General features: G+C 49.8%; 1 long non-coding RNA gene across 1 annotated transcript in view; it reads left to right on the forward strand.

The window, feature by feature from the left end:
• The first annotated feature begins 402 nt into the window (after positions 1 to 402).
• The window catches only part of LOC134910656 (uncharacterized), a 45,389-nt gene continuing 27,581 nt past the window's right edge, over positions 403 to 18,210 (forward strand). Inside the window, exon 1 of the long non-coding RNA XR_010176252.1 lies at positions 403 to 479. This is a non-coding gene — a long non-coding RNA (uncharacterized LOC134910656). The remainder of the gene's footprint in view (positions 480 to 18,210) is intronic.

Genomic DNA, 18,210 nt, shown 5'->3' on the forward strand with positions numbered 1-18,210 from the left:
GTGCCGCCATATTCGAGCCTGGAGCCAGCCTGCTGCCCTAAACTGTTCTGTGCGCGCTGTGCGGCGCTGGTGTCTGACGTCAGATGCCGATGCCGCACAGCGCGCATAGGGGGTAATTCCAAGTTGATCGCAGCAGGAATTTTTTTAGCAGTTGGGCAAAACCATGTGCACTGCAGGGGGGGCAGATATAACATGTGCAGGGAGAGATAGATTTGGGTGTGGTGAGTTCAATCTGCAATCTAAATTGCAGTGTAAAAATAAAGCAGCCAGTATTTACCCTGCACAGAAACAAAATAACCCACCGAAATCTAACTCTCTCTGCACATATTATATCTGCCTCCCCTGCAGTGCACATGGTTTTGCCCAACTGCTAAAAAAAATTCCTGCTGCAATCAACTTGGAATTACCCCCATAGCACGCACTGAATAGTTTAGCAAGTCCGCACGTGGGCCACAGCCCTCCCCCTCCCAGCACAGCAGGTACTGTGGGGGTATTTATGTATCTGGCACTGTGGGGGCATTTATGTATCTGGCACTGTGGGGGCATATCTGGCATTGTGGGGGAATTTATGTATCTGGCACTGTGGGGGCATTTATGTATTTGGCACTGTGGGGGCATATCTGGCACTGTGGGGGCATTTATGTATCTGACACTGTGGGGGCATTTATGTATTTGGCACTGTGGGGACATATCTGGCACTGTGGGGGCATTTATGTATCTAGCACTGTGGGGACATATCTGGCACTGTGTGGGCATTTATGTATCTGGCACTGTGGGGGCATTTATGTATCTGGCACTGTGGGAGCATATCTGGCACTCTGGGGGCATATCTGGCACTGTGGGGGCATTTATGCATCTGGCACTATGGGGGCATTTATGTATCTGGCACTACTGGGGGGCATATCATGTCTATCTGGCACTGCTGGGGGGCATATCATGTGTAGCTGGCACTGCTGGGGGGCATATCATGTGTAGCTGGTACTGCTGGGGGGCATATCATGTCTATCTGGCTCTGCTGGGGGGCATATCATGTGTATCTGGCACTGCTGGGGGCATATCATGTGTAGCTGGCACTGCTGGGTGGCATAACATGTGTAGCTGGCAGTGTTAGGGGGCATATCATGTGTAGTTGGCACTGCTGGGGGGCATCTCATGTCTATCTGGCCCTGCTGGGGGGGCATGTCATGTGTAGCTGGCACTGCTGGGGGGGCATATCATGTGTATCTGGCACTGCTGGGGGGCATGTCATGTGTATCTGGCACTGCTGGGGGGCATATCATGTGTAACTGTCACTGCTGGGGGCATATCATGTATATCTGGCACTGCTGGGGGGCATATCATGTGTATCTGGCACTGGTGGGGGTATATCATGTGTATCTGGCACTGCTGGGGGCATATCATGTGTATCTGGCACTGCTGGGGGCATATCATGTGTATCTGGCACTGGTGGGGGCATATCATGTGTATCTGGCACTGGTGGGGACATATCATGTGTATCTGGCACTGCTGGGGGCATATCATGTCTATCTGGCACTGCTGGGGGGCATATCATGTCTATCTGGCACTGCTGGGGGCATGTCATGTCTATCTGGCACTGCTGGGGGCATGTCATGTCTATCTGGCACTGCACTACTGTAGACACTATGTGTATCTGGCACTATACTGGAGACATTATGTGTATCTGGCGCTATACTGGAGACATTATGTGTAAGGAACACTACTGTGGCTGTTATGTGTGTGCGTAGAGGGGGTGTGAAAATATAGTTATTTATAGTTCGATAATATGAAATAGCGAGGCCGGCGGGGGGGCTTTGAAATTCTCTCGCTCAGGGTGCTAGTAGGCCTGGAGCCGGCCCTGGGTGGGGAGGCACTTCTGTGACATCACGCGCAGAGGAGGCTCCGGGGCTCAGAGAGTATGCGGCGCAGGGAGGGCTATGAAAGCCTTCCCCTGCGCCGATTTCATACACATCTATGCCGGTGGCTGCAGCAGCTTTTGTTCCACCTGCGTTGTGGCTAGGGAGTGGGGATTGTTGATGCTGGAGGGGGCAGGCGGACTGGCAGCAGGACATAGGATGCTGCAGTAAAAGGATTTCCCCCCCCTATCTACAGTGCAGAGACTTGCTGCAGATGCAGTGGCATACCCTCCAGCTGCACCTTTTTGGCAGGTACAGTCCCTTTTTTCTGTATGGTCTGCAGGGGCATCGGAATGGGGGGGTCAAGGGGGCTGCTCGCCCCCCGCAAAGATAAGAGAGGCGCCTATCAATTGCAGCAGAGGAGCGGCAGACGGTCAGGTGAAATACCGCTGCCGGCTCCAGCTCATCCTCACTGTCTTGTGGTCCCGGACACCTCCAGTGTGCCATCTCCTCCCCCACAGTGGCGCTGCATTGCTGCGGCAGCGCGGCTCCTCCGATGGTCTAACACTCCACAGTGATAGCCTCAGGGTCGGGTCCTCATCAGGCGAGGCTGACCAAGCCGATGCCTGTACAGTCCCTGTTCTTCGCTCCGGGTCTCCTGTCAAGCCGTCTGCAGATGGATTGGGGAGGATAGACACTCACTCGGCACTCCTCTGGTCCACGCTTCTGCGCCGCCTTCTCAGCGGGATCACCTCCATCAGCAGGGTCCTGATCGTCAGGCACCTCTGTAGGCAGCCCTCACTCCGGCACAGGGGTCCTCCCTGCTCTCCTCATCACAGCAGTCCCTCAGTCATTGGGGCAAGGCATTATGGGAAAGGTCCCCACGGCGAAGGGGATCTGGGCTTAGGTGAAGGGATCTAGGCACTAGTGACCCCAACTACCAATCATCTAGGGGTCATTTTCCCCTTTTCCCGGGCTTCTGGTGCTGCTGGCCGCAGGGGAGAGTCTGCCTGAGGCTGTGCAGACTGAGAGACCCCAGGGAGTAAGGGTGTAGGGGGTCACTGCAGCTCTACTATAAAATCCTATGGGGCTGCACCAGGCTTTCATGCGGGATGGGGCAGCTGGGACGGCATTATAGGGGGCATGTTCTCATTGGAGCTGGGCAGTTCGGGGGCATGGACGCGCGATCGCATCATCGTGGCCCCGCTCCTGCTATTCAGTGCCCTGATTAGCGCCATTGAATAGCGGGGGTGGGACTACTATGACGTGATTCAGCGTGGATTGCGTCATCGGCCTCCCCGGACCACCCACTGTGAAGGACAGCTGCGGGGGTGAGGCCGGGTCTGGGAGTTTAACGTGACTGCAGCAACTAGTCAGGTAGTGTACGGTATCTCTGGCTGCCCCCCCCCCCCCCTCTGCCACTCTCCCTTTCCTCTTTCTCCCTGACACTGTCTCTCTGTCCCCTCCCTACACTCACTCTCTTTGACATCATCTCCCTCACTTTCTAGCTGACACTGTCTCTCTCTCCCTAGCACGCTATCTCTCTCTGTGTGACAATGGCCTCATTCCGAGTTGATCGCTCGCTAGCTGCTTTTAGCAGCATTGCAAATGCTAGGCCGCCTCCCACTGGGAGTGTATTTTAGCTTAGCAGAAGTGCGACCGAAAGGTTAGCAGAACTGCTCCAAAAAATATTCATGCAGTTTCTGAGTAGCTGCAAACCTACTCCTACCTTGCGATCACTGCAGACAGTTTAGTTCCTGTTTTGACGTCACAAACACGCCCTGCGTTCGGCCAGCCATGCCTACGTTTCCCCTGGCACGCCTGCGTTTTTAGCACACTCCCTGAAAACGGGCAGATACCACCCAGAAACACCCACTTCCTGTCAATCACTCACCGATCAACATAGCGACAGAAAAACGTCGCTAGACCTTGTGTAAAACTGCATAGTTTTGTGTGAAAGTACTTCGCGCGTGCGTACTGCGGCCCGTACGCATGCGCAGAAATTCAGATTTTTAGCCTGATCGCTGTGCTGCAAACAACGGCAGCTAGCGATCAACTCGGAATGAGGGCCAATGTCTCTCCCTGATGCTGTGTCTAGCTCTCTCCCTGCTGGCACTCTCTCTCTTTCTCCCTGACACTGTCTGTCCCTCTCTTTTACACTGTCTCTTCCTCTCACTCCCTGACACTGTCTCTCCCTCTCTTTCTCCCCCTGACAGTCTCTCTATCTGAGTTAGTCACTCTCTCTGACACTGTCTCTGCCTCTCTCCCCCTGACACTATCTCTCCTTCTCTCCCCCTGACACTCTCACTCTCTCTTTCCCTGACACTTTCTTTCTTTCCCCCTTAAGGGGGGTACACACTAGAGATGAGCGCCTGAAATTTTTCGGGTTTTGTGTTTTGGTTTTGGGTTCGGTTCCGCGGCCGTGTTTTGGGTTCGAACGCGTTTTGGCAAAACCTCACCGAATTTTTTTTGTCGGATTCGGGTGTGTTTTGGATTCGGGTGTTTTTTTCAAAAAACACTAAAAAACAGCTTAAATCATAGAATTTGGGGGTCATTTTGATCCCAATGTATTATTAACCTCAAAAACCATAATTTACACTCATTTTCAGTCTATTCTGAATACCTCACACCTCACAATATTATTTTTAGTCCTAAAATTTGCACCGAGGTCGCTGTGTGAGTAAGATAAGCGACCCTAGTGGCCGACACAAACACCGGGCCCATCTAGGAGTGGCACTGCAGTGTCACGCAGGATGTCCCTTCCAAAAAACCCTCCCCAAACAGCACATGACGCAAAGAAAAAAAGAGGCGCAATGAGGTAGCTGTGTGAGTAAGATTAGCGACCCTAGTGGCCGACACAAACACCGGGCCCATCTAGGAGTGGCACTGCAGTGTCACGCAGGATGGCCCTTCCAAAAAACCCTCCCCAAACAGCACATGACGCAAAGAAAAAAAGAGGCGCAATGAGGTAGCTGACTGTGTGAGTAAGATTAGCGACCTTAGTGGCCGACACAAACACCGGGCCCATCTAGGAGTGGCACTGCAGTGTCACGCAGGATGTCCCTTCCAAAAAACCCTCCCCAAACAGCACATGACGCAAAGAAAAAAAGAGGCGCAATGAGGTAGCTGACTGTGTGAGTAAGATTAGCGACCCTAGTGGCCGACACAAACACCGGGCCCATCTAGGAGTGGCACTGCAGTGTCACGCAGGATGTCCCTTCCAAAAAACCCTCCCCAATCAGCACATGATGCAAAGAAAAAGAAAAGAAAAAAGAGGTGCAAGATGGAATTGTCCTTGGGCCCTCCCACCCACCCTTATGTTGTATAAACAAAACAGGACATGCACACTTTAACCAACCCATCATTTCAGTGACAGGGTCTGCCACACGACTGTGACTGATATGACGGGTTGGTTTGGACCCCCCCCAAAAAAGAAGCAATTAATCTCTCCTTGCACAAACTGGCTCTACAGAGGCAAGATGTCCACCTCATCTTCACCCTCCGATATATCACCGTGTACATCCCCCTCCTCACAGATTATCAATTCGTCCCCACTGGAATCCACCATCTCAGCTCCCTGTGTACTTTGTGGAGGCAATTGCTGCTGGTCAATGTCTCCGCGGAGGAATTGATTATAATTCATTTTAATGAACATCATCTTCTCCACATTTTCTGGATGTAACCTCGTACGCCGATTGCTGACAAGGTGAGCGGCGGCACTAAACACTCTTTCGGAGTACACACTTGTGGGAGGGCAACTTAGGTAGAATAAAGCCAGTTTGTGCAAGGGCCTCCAAATTGCCTCTTTTTCCTGCCAGTATAAGTACGGACTGTGTGACGTGCCTACTTGGATGCGGTCACTCATATAATCCTCCACCATTCTTTCAATGGTGAGAGAATCATATGCAGTGACAGTAGACGACATGTCCGTAATCGTTGTCAGGTCCTTCAGTCCGGACCAGATGTCAGCATCAGCAGTCGCTCTCACCGCCAGCGGGTGGGCTCGGAATTCTGAGCCTTTTCCTCGCACCCCCAGTTGCGGGAGAATGTGAAGGAGGAGATGTTGACAGGTCGCGTTCCGCTTGACTTGACAATTTTGTCACCAGCAGGTCTTTCAACCCCAGCAGACTTGTGTCTGCCGGAAAGAGAGATCCAAGGTAGGCTTTAAATCTAGGATCGAGCACGGTGGCCAAAATGTAGTGCTCTGATTTCAACAGATTGACCACCCGTGAATCCTTGTTAAGCGAATTAAGGGCTGCATCCACAAGTCCCACATGCCTAGCGGAATCGCTCCGTGTTAGCTCCTCCTTCAATGTCTCCAGCTTCTTCTGCAAAAGCCTGATGAGGGGAATGACCTGACTCAGGCTGGCAGTGTCTGAACTGACTTCACGTGTGGCAAGTTCAAAGGGCATCAGAACCTTGCACAACGTTGAAATCATTCTCCACTGCACTTGAGACAGGTGCATTCCACCTCCTATATCGTGCTCAATTGTATAGGCTTGAATGGCCTTTTGCTGCTCCTCCAACCTCTGAAGCATATAGAGGGTTGAATTCCACCTCGTTACCACTTCTTGCTTCAGATGATGGCAGGGCAGGTTCAGTAGTTTTTGGTGGTGCTCCAGTCTTCTGTACGTGGTGCCTGTACGCCGAAAGTGTCCCGCAATTTTTCTGGCCACCGACAGCATCTCTTGCACGCCCCTGTCGTTTTTTTAAAAATTCTGCACCACCAAATTCAAGGTATGTGCAAAACATGGGACGTGCTGGAATTTGCCCATATTTAATGCACACACAATATTGCTGGCGTTGTCCGATGCCACAAATCCACAGGAGAGTCCAATTGGGGTAAGCCATTCCGCGATGATCTTCCTCAGTTGCCGTAAGAGGTTTTCAGCTGTGTGCGTATTCTGGAAACCGGTGATACAAAGCGTAGCCTGCCTAGGAAAGAGTTGGCGTTTGCGAGATGCTGCTACTGGTGCCGCCGCTGCTGTTCTTGCGGCGGGAGTCCATACATCTACCCAGTGGGCTGTCACAGTCATATAGTCCTGACCCTGCCCTGCTCCACTTGTCCACATGTCCGTGGTTAAGTGGACATTGGGTACAGCTGCATTTTTTAGGACACTGGTGACTCTTTTTCTGAGGTCTGTGTACATTTTCGGTATCGCCTGCCTAGAGAAATGGAACCTAGATGGTATTTGGTACCGGGGACACAGTACCTCCAACAAGTCTCTAGTTGGCTCTGCAGTAATGATGGATACCGGAACCACGTTTCTCACCACCCAGGATGCCAAGGCCTCAGTTATCCGCTTTGCAGTAGGATGACTGCTGTGATATTTCATCTTCCTCGCAAAGGACTGTTGAACAGTCAATTGCTTACTGGAAGTAGTACAAGTGGGCTTACGACTTCCCCTCTGGGATGACCATCGACTCCCAGCGGCAACAACAGCAGCGCCAGCAGCAGTAGGCGTTACACGCAAGGATGCATCGGAGGAATCCCAGGCAGGAGAGGACTCGTCAGAATTGCCAGTGACATGGCCTGCAGGACTATTGGCATTCCTGGGGAAGGAGGAAATTGACACTGAGGGAGTTGGTGGGGTGGTTTGCGTGAGCTTGGTTACAAGAGGAAGGGATTTACTGGTCAGTGGACTGCTTCCGCTGTCACCCAAAGTTTTTGAACTTGTCACTGACTTATTATGAATGCGCTGCAGGTGACGTATAAGGGAGGATGTTCCGAGGTGGTTAACGTCCTTACCCCTACTTATTACAGCTTGACAAAGGGAACACACGGCTTGACACCTGTTGTCCGCATTTCTGGTGGAAATACCTCCACACCGAAGAGCTGATTTTTTTGGTATTTTCACCTGGCATGTCAACGGCCATATTCCTCCCACGGACAACAGGTGTCTCCCCGGGTGCCTGACTTAAACAAACCACCTCACCATCAGAATCCTCCTGGTCAATTTCCTCCCCAGCGCCAGCAACACCCATATCCTCCTCATCCTGGTGTACTTCAACACTGACATCTTCAATCTGACTATCAGGAACTGGACTGCGGGTGCTCCTTCCAGCACTTGCAGGGGGCGTGCAAATGGTGGAAGGCGCATGCTCTTCACGTCCAGTGTTGGGAAGGTCAGGCATCGCAACCGACACAATTGGACTCTCCTTGTGGATTTGGGATTTCGAAGAATGCACAGTTCTTTGCTGTGCTGCTTTTGCCAGCTTGAGTCTTTTCATTTTTCTAGCGAGAGGCTGAGTGCTTCCATCCTCATGTGAAGCTGAACCACTAGCCATGAACATAGGCCAGGGCCTCAGCCGTTCCTTGCCACTCCGTGTGGTAAATGGCATATTGGCAAGTTTACGCTTCTCCTCCGACAATTTTATTTTAGGTTTTGGAGTCCTTTTTTTTCTGATATTTGGTGTTTTGGATTTGACATGCTCTGTACTATGACATTGGGCATCGGCCTTGGCAGACGACGTTGCTGGCATTTCATCGTCTCGGCCATGACTAGTGGCAGCAGCTTCAGCACGAGGTGGAAGTGGATCTTGATCTTTCCCTAATTTTGGAACCTCAACATTTTTGTTCTCCATATTTTAATAGGCACAACTAAAAGGCACCTCAGGTAAACAATGGAGATGGATACTAGTATACAATTATGGACTGCCTGCCGACTGCAGACACAGAGGTAGCCACAGCCGTGAACTACCGTACTGTACTGTGTCTGCAGCTAATATAGACTGGTTGATAAAGAGAAGATGTCTATGTAACTATGTATGTATAAAGAAGACTGAAAAAAATCCACGGTTAGGTGGTATACAATTATGGACGGACTGCCTGCCGAGTGCAGACACAGAGGTAGCCACAGCCGTGAACTACCGTACTGTACTGTGTCTGCAGCTAATATAGACTGGTTGATAAAGAGAAGATGTCTATGTAACTATGTATGTATAAAGAAGAATGAAAAAAAACCACGGTTAGGTGGTATACAATTATGGACGGACTGCCTGCCGAGTGCAGACACAGAGGTAGCCACAGCCGTGAACTACCGTACTGTACTGTGTCTGCAGCTAATATAGACTGGTTGATAAAGAGAAGATGTCTATGTAACTATGTATGTATAAAGAAGAATGAAAAAAATCCACGGTTAGGTGGTACTACAATTATGGACGGACTGCCTGCCGAGTGCAGAGACACAGAGGTAGCCACAGCCGTGAACTACCGTACTGTGTCTGCTGCGACTGGATGATAAATGATATAAAAAATATATATATATCACTACTGCAGCCGGACAGGTATATATTATATATTATATAATGACGGACCTGCTGGACACTGTCTGTCAGCAGAATGAGTTTTATTTTTATAGAATAAAAAAAAAAAAAACACACAAGTGAAGTCACACGACGAGTGTTTAACTTTTTCAGGCAATCACAATATAAGTATACTACTAACTATACTGGTGGTCAGTGTGGTCAGGTCACTGGTCAGTCACACTGGCAGTGGCACTCCTGCAGCAAAAGTGTGCACTGTTTAATTTTAATATAATATGTACTCCTGGCTCCTGCTATAACCTATAACTGGCACTGCAGTAGTGCTCCCCAGTCTCCCCCACAATTATAAGCTGTGTGAGCTGAGCAGTCAGACAGATATATAATATATATAGATGATGCAGCACACTGGCCTGAGCCTGAGCAGTGCACACAGATATGGTATGTGACTGACTGAGTCACTGTGTGTATCGCTTTTTTCAGGCAGAGAACGGATATATTAAATAAACTGCACTGTGTGTCTGGTGGTCACTCACTATATAATATATTATGTACTCCTGGCTCCTGCTATAACCTATAACTGGCACTGCAGTAGTGCTCCCCAGTCTCCCCCACAATTATAAGCTGTGTGAGCTGAGCAGTCAGACAGATATATATAATATTATATATAGATAATAGATGATGCAGCACACTGGCCTGAGCCTGAGCAGTGCACACAGATATGGTATGTGACTGAGTCACTGTGTGCTGTGTATCGCTTTTTTCAGGCAGAGAACGGATTATAAAGTAAACTGCACTGTCCTCACTAGTAAACTCTCTCCACTCAGTCTCTACACTTCTACAGTAACAGTACTCCTCCTAGTCAGCTCCAGTAAATCTCTCTCAGTCTCTTATAATCTAAATGGAGAGGACGCCAGCCACGTCCTCTCCCTATCAATCTCAATGCACGTGTGAAAATGGCGGCGACGCGCGGCTCCTTATATAGAATCCGAGTCTCGCGATAGAATCCGAGCCTCGCGAGAATCCGACAGCGTCATGATGACGTTCGGGCGCGCTCGGGTTAACCGAGCAAGGCGGGAAGATCCGAGTCGCTCGGACCCGTGAAAAAAAACATAAAGTTCTGGCGGGTTCGGATTCAGAGAAACCGAACCCGCTCATCTCTAGTACACACTAGGTGATTTTAGCCTAAAAATAAACAATAACGACATAAATGTCATTATCGTTTATTTTTAGGCTTATATCGTTCCAGTGTGTATGGGGGCAATATCTGTGACCGATGAACGATGCATGCTCCCGCACGCCGTTCAGCTATCACCAATATTGAGCTGACATGTAGCTTAACCCATCAATGTCGGGCTGAGCTGCATGTTCGGAAATGCCGGCGGTGACATTACTGATCGTTATTGTTGAACGATAACGATCAGTGTGTACGCACTATATCGTTGAATGCTCGCCTAGTGTGTACCCGCCTTTACACCCTCTCTCTCTCGCTCCTATCGTTTGCTCATTCTCTCTTTTTCCCGTGAAAACCTCTCTCTATCTCCCTGACTTGCCTCTCTCTTTCGCTCTAAGCCTGATACCCGATTTGTCTTTCTCACTCTCTCCTGCTCCCCAAGGGCATTGAAGTGACAATGGCGGGGGTCAGGGGAGGCCCAGTCAAGATTTTTCTATGGGAACCACAAAGTTCTAGTTACGCCCTGCCTTACACCACCCTGCATCAGCCACCTTGTCACTGCCTATCCTCTCCTCCTCCCGCCTTCCTCCCTCCCTTCTCCCTACGGCCACTAAATTTTTGCTGGACTACTGCCTAAATGTGAGTGACGGCTTGAGAGCCCGCCAGAGCCTGCGCCGGAGAGACAATGCAACCTCCTCCCGGAGACCTTCAGGTAACTGCTCTCTTGGGCACATATTCTGGTGCTGATGATATACCTCTCTCTCCAGGTGTCTCTCTCTCTCCATCTCTCTCCAGGTATCTCTCTCTCCCCATCTCTCTCTCTCTCTCTCTCTATCCATGTATCTCTCTCTCTCTCTCTCTCTCTCTCCATGTGTCTCTATCTCCATGTCTCTCTCTCCAGGTCTCTCTCTCGCCATGTCTTTCTCCATCTCTCTCTCTCCATTTTTGTTATGAGGTATAACACAGAGGGGGCGACATTTAGATATTTAGAGGCGCCAAACTGAAATGATATCTTGCCCCCCCCCAACCTAAAAACGTTCTGACGCCACTGATGGTCTGTATTGATTTTTGGCTCTCCAAACTACCCAGCTGTACCCGTAGCCACGCCCCTTTTCGAATTTTAGTGATTTTTATGTGTAAAGTGTTGGAGGGTATGTTGCTGCAGATGCAGTGGGACTATTTTGGGCTGTAACTCCATCAGCCTCATTATTAATCCTGCTCTGGGAACACACAGCAGCCAAAGGGCAGAGTCTCCCATTGGATGTAACCTGTGTGGGAGGGAGTTTCTCGCCCAATCAGCTGTGGCCTGGGTGTGATAGACCTGCTACTAACCCAATGAGAGCTCCTAGCCACGCCCAGCGTTATCCACACAGTCACAGAGTCACAGATCTGGGCTATTATATAGGAGATTGTTACCAACTACAGTGTGAAAGTGATAATCGCCCTCATTCCGAGTTGTTCACTCGCTAGCAACTTTTAGCAGAAATGCAAACACAAAGCCGCCGCCCTCTGGGAGTGTATGTTAGCATAGCAGAATTGCTAACGAAAGATTAGCAATTGCTAACGAAAGATTAGCAATTCTGCTATTGGTGGTCATTCCGAGTTGTTCGCTCTGTAATTTTCTTCGCATCGCAGCGATTTTCCGCTAATTGCGCATGCGCAATGTTCGCACTGCGACTGCGCCGAGTAAATTTGCTATGAAGATTGGTATTTTACTCACGGCATTACGAGGTTTTTTCTTCGTTCTGGAGATCGGAGTGTGATTGACAGGAAGTGGGTGTTTCTGGGCGGAAACTGGCCGTTTTATGGGAGTGTTTGAAAAAACGCTACTTTTCTGGGAAAAACGCGGGAGTGGCTGGAGAAACGGAGGAGTGTCTGGGCGAACGCTGGGTGTGTTTGTGACGTCAAACCAGGAACGACAAGCACTGAACTGATCGCACTGGCAGAGTAAGTCTCAAGCTACTCAGAAACTGCACAGAGAAGTCTTTTCGCAATATTGCGAATCTTTCGTTCGCAAATTTGATAAGCTAAGATTCACTCCCAGTAGGCGGCGGCTTAGCGTGTGCAATGCTGCTAAAAGCAGCTTGCGAGCGAACAACTCGGAATGACCACCATTATTAGCAGAATTGCTAACGAAAGCAATTTCCTTGCAGTTTCTGAGTAGCTCCAGACCTACTCCTAGATTGAGATCACCTCAGTCCGTTTAGTTCCTGCTTTGACGTCACAAACACGCCCAGCGTCCGGCCAGCCACTCCTCCGTTTCTCCAGCCACTCCTGCGTTTTTACCTGGCATGCATGCGTTTTTTTAGCACACTCCCTGAAAATGGCCAGTTTCCGCCCAGAAACTCCCACTTCCTGTCAATCAGCAGAACGATTGAAAAGCTTTGTTCGCCTGTGAGTAAAATAACATAGTTTTGTGTAAATTTGCTTAGCGCGTGCCCTGCTGTGCATACGCATGCGCAGAACTGCCGGATTTTAGCCTATTAGCAATTCTGCTAAAATTAGCAGCGAGCGAACAACTCGGAATGAGGGCCAATGCTCTGTGTCCGTATACAGGGCCATCTTTTTGTATAGGCTTAATGAGCTCTTGCCCAAGGGCCACAAGAGTATAAGGGCCCTAGCCTGATAGCTGAGGGTCCCCTCTTTCCAGGGGTACCAGATTTTTGAAAATCGTCCCTGGGGAACCGGAGATATCCGACTTGAAAGCAGTGGTCCCCATCCAAGCCTGTTAATTGCCCTTCCCAGCCAGGTATCTCGAGTTCTGTCTGACTTTGAGTTTTTCTGAGGGTATACTCCAAAAGCTGGGACTCTCCCCTTTCAGTGGACACTGGCAGCTTGCTATCAGCGCCGTAACTAGGTGTGTGCTAGTGGTGCCTTGCACACAGCGCAGATGCGCTGGAGGCGCATGACCACTAGCAACACCCGCCGGGTCGTCGCTATCCCGCAGCCGCCGCTCTGAGGTGTCCTAGCCGCATCTCCCTGTCACCGGCTGGCCCCCAGCTGCATTGCCCGGCTACCGCTCACATAGGTAGCCGGGCAGCACTACAGCTCCCCCTCTGCTCCCCTCGTGAGCTGGGAGAGATGACGTCTCTCCTAGCCCGCCCCCAGCCCATTCACAATGCCCTGCGCTGCCAAGAGCGCAGCACAGGAAGATGGAAGAGGTGTGGAGAGGAGAGGCGCACGATGGTGGTGAGTATAACACATACACTCTCTCTCTCTCTCTCTCCTGCCTGCAGTAATGTGTAAAAAAGGGGGACTGCCTGCCGTAATGTGTAAAAAGGGGGGATTGCCTGCCGTAATGTGTGAAAAGGGGGAACTGCCTGCCGTAATGTGTAAAAAGGGGGGACTGCCTGCCGTAATGTGTAAAAAGGGGGACTGCCTGCCGTAATGTGTAAAAAAGGGGGACTGCCTGCCGTAATGTGTAAAAAGGGGAGACTGCCTGCCGTAATGTGTAAAAAGGGGGGACTGCCTGCCGTTATGTGTAAAAAGGGGGGACTGCCTGCCGTTATGTGTAAAAAGGGGGGATTGCCTGCCGTAATGTGTAAAAAGGGGGGACTGCCTGCCGTAATGTGTAAAAAGGGGGGACTGCCTGCCGTAATGTGTAAAAAATGGGGACTGCCTGCCGTAACGTGTAAAAAGGGGGACTGCCTGCCGTAATGTGTAAAAAGGGGAGACTGCCTGCCGTAATGTGTAAAAAGGGGGGATTGCCTGCCGTAATGTGTAAAAAGGGGGGATTGCCTGCCGTAATGTGTAAAAAGGGGGGATTGCCTGCCGTAATGTGTAAAAAAGGGGGACTGCCTGCCGTAATGTGTAAAAAAGGGGGACTGCCTGCCGTAATGTGTAAAAAGGGGAGACTGCCTGCCGTAATGTGTAAAAAGGGGGGATTGCCTGCCGTAATGTGTAAAAAGGGGGGATTGCCTGCCGTAATGTGTAAAAAGGGGGGACTGCCTGCCGTAATGTGTAAAAAAGGGGGACTGCCTGCCGTAATGTGTAAAAAGGGGGACTGCCTGCCGTAATGTGTAAAAAAGGGGGACTGCCTGCCGTAATGTGTAAAAAGGGGAGACTGCCTGCCGTAATGTGTAAAAAAGGGGGACTGCCTGCTGTAATGTGTAAAAAGGGGGGACTGCCTGCCGTTATGTGTAAAAAGGGGGGACTGCTTGCCGTAATGTGTAAAAAAGGGGGACTGCCTGCAGTAATGTGTAAAAAAGAGGGACTGCCTGCAGTAATGTGTAAAAAAGGGACGCTGTCTGCCGTAATGTGTAAAAAGGGGGGACTGCCTGCTGTAATGTGTAAAAAAGGGGGACTGCCTGCAGTAATGTGTAAAAAAGGGGGACTGCCTGCCGTAATGTGTAAAAAGGGGGGACTGCCTGACATAATGTGGAAAAAGGGGATGCTGTCTGCCGTTACGTGTAAAAAGGGGGACGCTGTCTGCTGTAATGTGTAAAAAGGGGCTCTACCTGGTGTAATGGCGCTACTGTGCAGCACACTGCTGCTGTCTTGCGTGGGGGGGGGGGGGGGCAATGCCGTTTCTTGCACACAGCGCTAAAATACCTAGTCACGGCACTGCTTGCTATACTATGCCCAGAACCAGAGATATCGGCCTTCCAGCAGCTGGTCCCTGCTCCACATGCCTAATATGCAGTTTTAGATTTTCATTAGTGGATTGCTCTGGGTTCTGAACTCTGAATCCCAAGTCCCCAGTATCTCCTGACAGGTGGGACGCTCTAGTTTTTTTTGTCCATTTCAAAGCTAAGAAATATATCTTCAGGAACTTGAGATATCTGCAGTCAAGCAAGCTGCCCTCCCACTAGAAATGATAACTATTAAGCCCACTCCACTATCCACCCCTCCCCTACGTATTAAACCCCCCCTACCCCCACCACCACCCTGGAAGTCATGTACCGGGGCCCCTTCATTCAGCACAATGCCCCCTTCTACAGTTTAGTGTTCTCCCTCCGGCCCCATCTCCCACCATCTGTGCAGTAAAGGAGTAATTAGCAGGAATTACTGCTCCAGGTCCTACATGCTGAGCGGAAGATAGAATACCCACTACCGCCCGTGGAACATTAAAGCTGACGCTGATAGAAACCCCCCACTCCTACCACTGGAGGATGGGTAGGGGGCCCAGTGCATTGCTGTGCCCAGGGGCCTTCTCTGTTGTTAAGACGGCCCTGTCCGTATCATAATTGTCTTGTCCCAAGAACTCTCTGTGTAACTAGTGGTGAGAGTGCTACTGATGAGGAGCGAGCTGGATGCTTCTGATTGGCTACTGGAGGATTCACCCTTTACACTGCTATTGTGAATAAACTGCATGCTTGTGAATATACTGCACGCTTGTGAATATACTGTACGCCAGGGATGTGCGGAGAGCTGAATGGCTGAGGAGGCACTGTCTAGCACCAGAGCCAGATTTACATGCAATATATGAGCCAAAGGGTACATCTGGGCATTATACACAGGTGCAGCAGTATATACATGTGGGCATTATACACAGGTGCAGCAGTAGAAACTCCTGGAAATTTGGTGAGGTTTGATCAGAGATGTGCGGAGAAGGTAGGCAGTGTGGGCGGTGGGGGGCGGGGGCACTGCCTCACCTGCCATAGACTTTTTACTCCAGAGTTTTGGCTATAAAACTGATTAGAATTCTGCAAAGAAGATATTTCAAACATATTCTTTGTATTTTTCATATACTTTATACAGTCAAAACTCTGGCACAAACGTTAGTATGGCAGGAAAGGCTCTGCCTCACCTGCCTCACCCCACCGCACGTCACTACTATACGCTAATGTTGCTAATAAACCTCACCTAAGGATCCCTGTTCTATCCGCCTGCCGGGGATTTCCCCTGTAACCCGGTGGGCCAGTATGTCCATGCAAGAGACCGTGACTAACTCCCCCCCTGATAATAAGGCCACTGGACTCTCACGTTGATATAGTCCTCCATTCTGCCACTGAAGACCCTCCACAGATAGGGCTGTGTGCGGAGATTACACCTCCACTCCGTCTCAGCCTCTACTCAGTTCCATCCTACTCCATCTCTCTTGTCCCCAATTTTACCCTACCCAACACCCCTACATTCCAGATACACTAATAGCTTAGCCTCCTCTTCCTCAATTTCCATATAGACCACTACGTCCACTTTTCCACTTCCCCCTAATGTCTTTTACCCCTCCTTCTAGATTGTAAGCTCTCACGGCCAGAGTCTTCCACCTACATTGCCAGAGTGTCTGTCCACTCTCCGTCCTCCTGTTAAAATTGTATCCCTTACAATACTTTTATCCCGTGTAATTGGAATTTACATGCCTGTCATTAAGTACATGGGGTCCGATTGGCTCGTTTATACCATCCACGCTGGGATGGCCAATCCCGGGCCATTTTTTCAATCCCGGGAATCGGGATTGAAAAATTATCAATCCCAGGATTCCTGGGATACACAAGATTAGTTTGTTTTCTATGTGTACATACCACCCACCCCACCCACACAATTTGCCATCATCTGGACGGATGGGTGGGGGGAGGTCCATTTACTGCGGGACAGTGTGGGTGGTGTGCGGCTGGCATTAGGCTGTGCAGTGTGACCTCTGACATCGCGTTACACTGGGAGCAGGGGGAGTCGGGCAGCGTCTGAGCCTCCTGAGGACACTCAGCACTGCCCAGTATTGAAAAACGAAGGGGACAGGCTAATACCGAAATCCCCGGGATTTGAATCCCGGACGATTTTTTGCCAAAATCCCAGGATCCCGCTGATGCCGAACCCAGGATTCGTCACCATAATCCACGCATTTTTTTATGTCACATCTGAATTACGTTGTACGGCTCCGTGACATCGGTGGATCGCTATCAATAAGCATTGACGATAAGGACGATTTCATATATTTGCGCTTTTCTTCCATAGAATTGAAATATGAGCCTGTACTGTACGTGTTCAGATTGTGCTGCAACCACAACTCCGTGGGCGATGAAGACGCTGGTTTTCCGTGGGGCTTTTTCACAAACAAACAGCGTCCGCTGAGAGACACTGCGCTTAATCAGCCCCAGGGTGTGGATGATGTATAAAATATTCTAATTGCGACCTTTGCTCAAGAGGAGTAATTGCAGATTAATAAGGCCACCTCTTTCATCTTCTCAGGAAATATTTCATGCAGCTCCTCTGAGATGGAAAAATTAATCAGATTTTGAAAAAAAAAGAAAAGAAAAAGAATCGTGGAAAAAAAAAAGCCGTGAGACCTTCTAATACTCCTCAGACAAGCGGCGCATAAGATGAGAGCCAGATTAGTGGCCTCCTGAGGCCCAGAACATGGAAATCCAACTTTCATATTCTGTATTCACTCTCTCCCCCCTGCTTCCAAAGCTGCTTATAGTAAATTAATTTATATAAAAACATAAGTTCTCAGATGTTTTCTCCCAAAAGTGCTTTAACAGATAAGGAAATAGATTGCCGGAAATATGGCATGGTGTCACAGGTAACCTGGTACAGATCCACAGAAATAAAGTGCTTGCAGGCCCCCTCTTTGTGCCAAGTTACCTGACAGCAGGAGATGCCATATTTTCGGCGATGTCTTCTTGAATATGACGCTTACACAGAACATATCAATGACTCTGGCATAGTGAGTGGTATCCGGAGGTAAAGATGAACAGAAAATAGATAATCAGTAGGTCAGCACCAGATGGCCGACAGTCAAAAGGTCAACTGGGTCAAAGGGTCAACTTGTTCAAAAGATCGATATGCAAATAGTCAACACAGAAAAGGATGACCTTGTTTTGCATGATTTTTATGGTTAGGGTTTGACACTAGGGGAAGGGTTAGAGTTAGGCACTAGGGGAAGGGTTAGGCACCAGGGGGAGGGTTAGAGTTAGGCACCAGGGGGAGGGTTAGGGTAAGGCACCAGGGGGAGGGTTATGGTTAGGTACCAGGAGGAGG

The sequence above is a fragment of the Pseudophryne corroboree genome, chromosome 4, assembly GCF_028390025.1.
Source record: "Pseudophryne corroboree isolate aPseCor3 chromosome 4, aPseCor3.hap2, whole genome shotgun sequence".
NCBI classification, from domain to species: Eukaryota; Metazoa; Chordata; class Amphibia; order Anura; family Myobatrachidae; genus Pseudophryne; species Pseudophryne corroboree.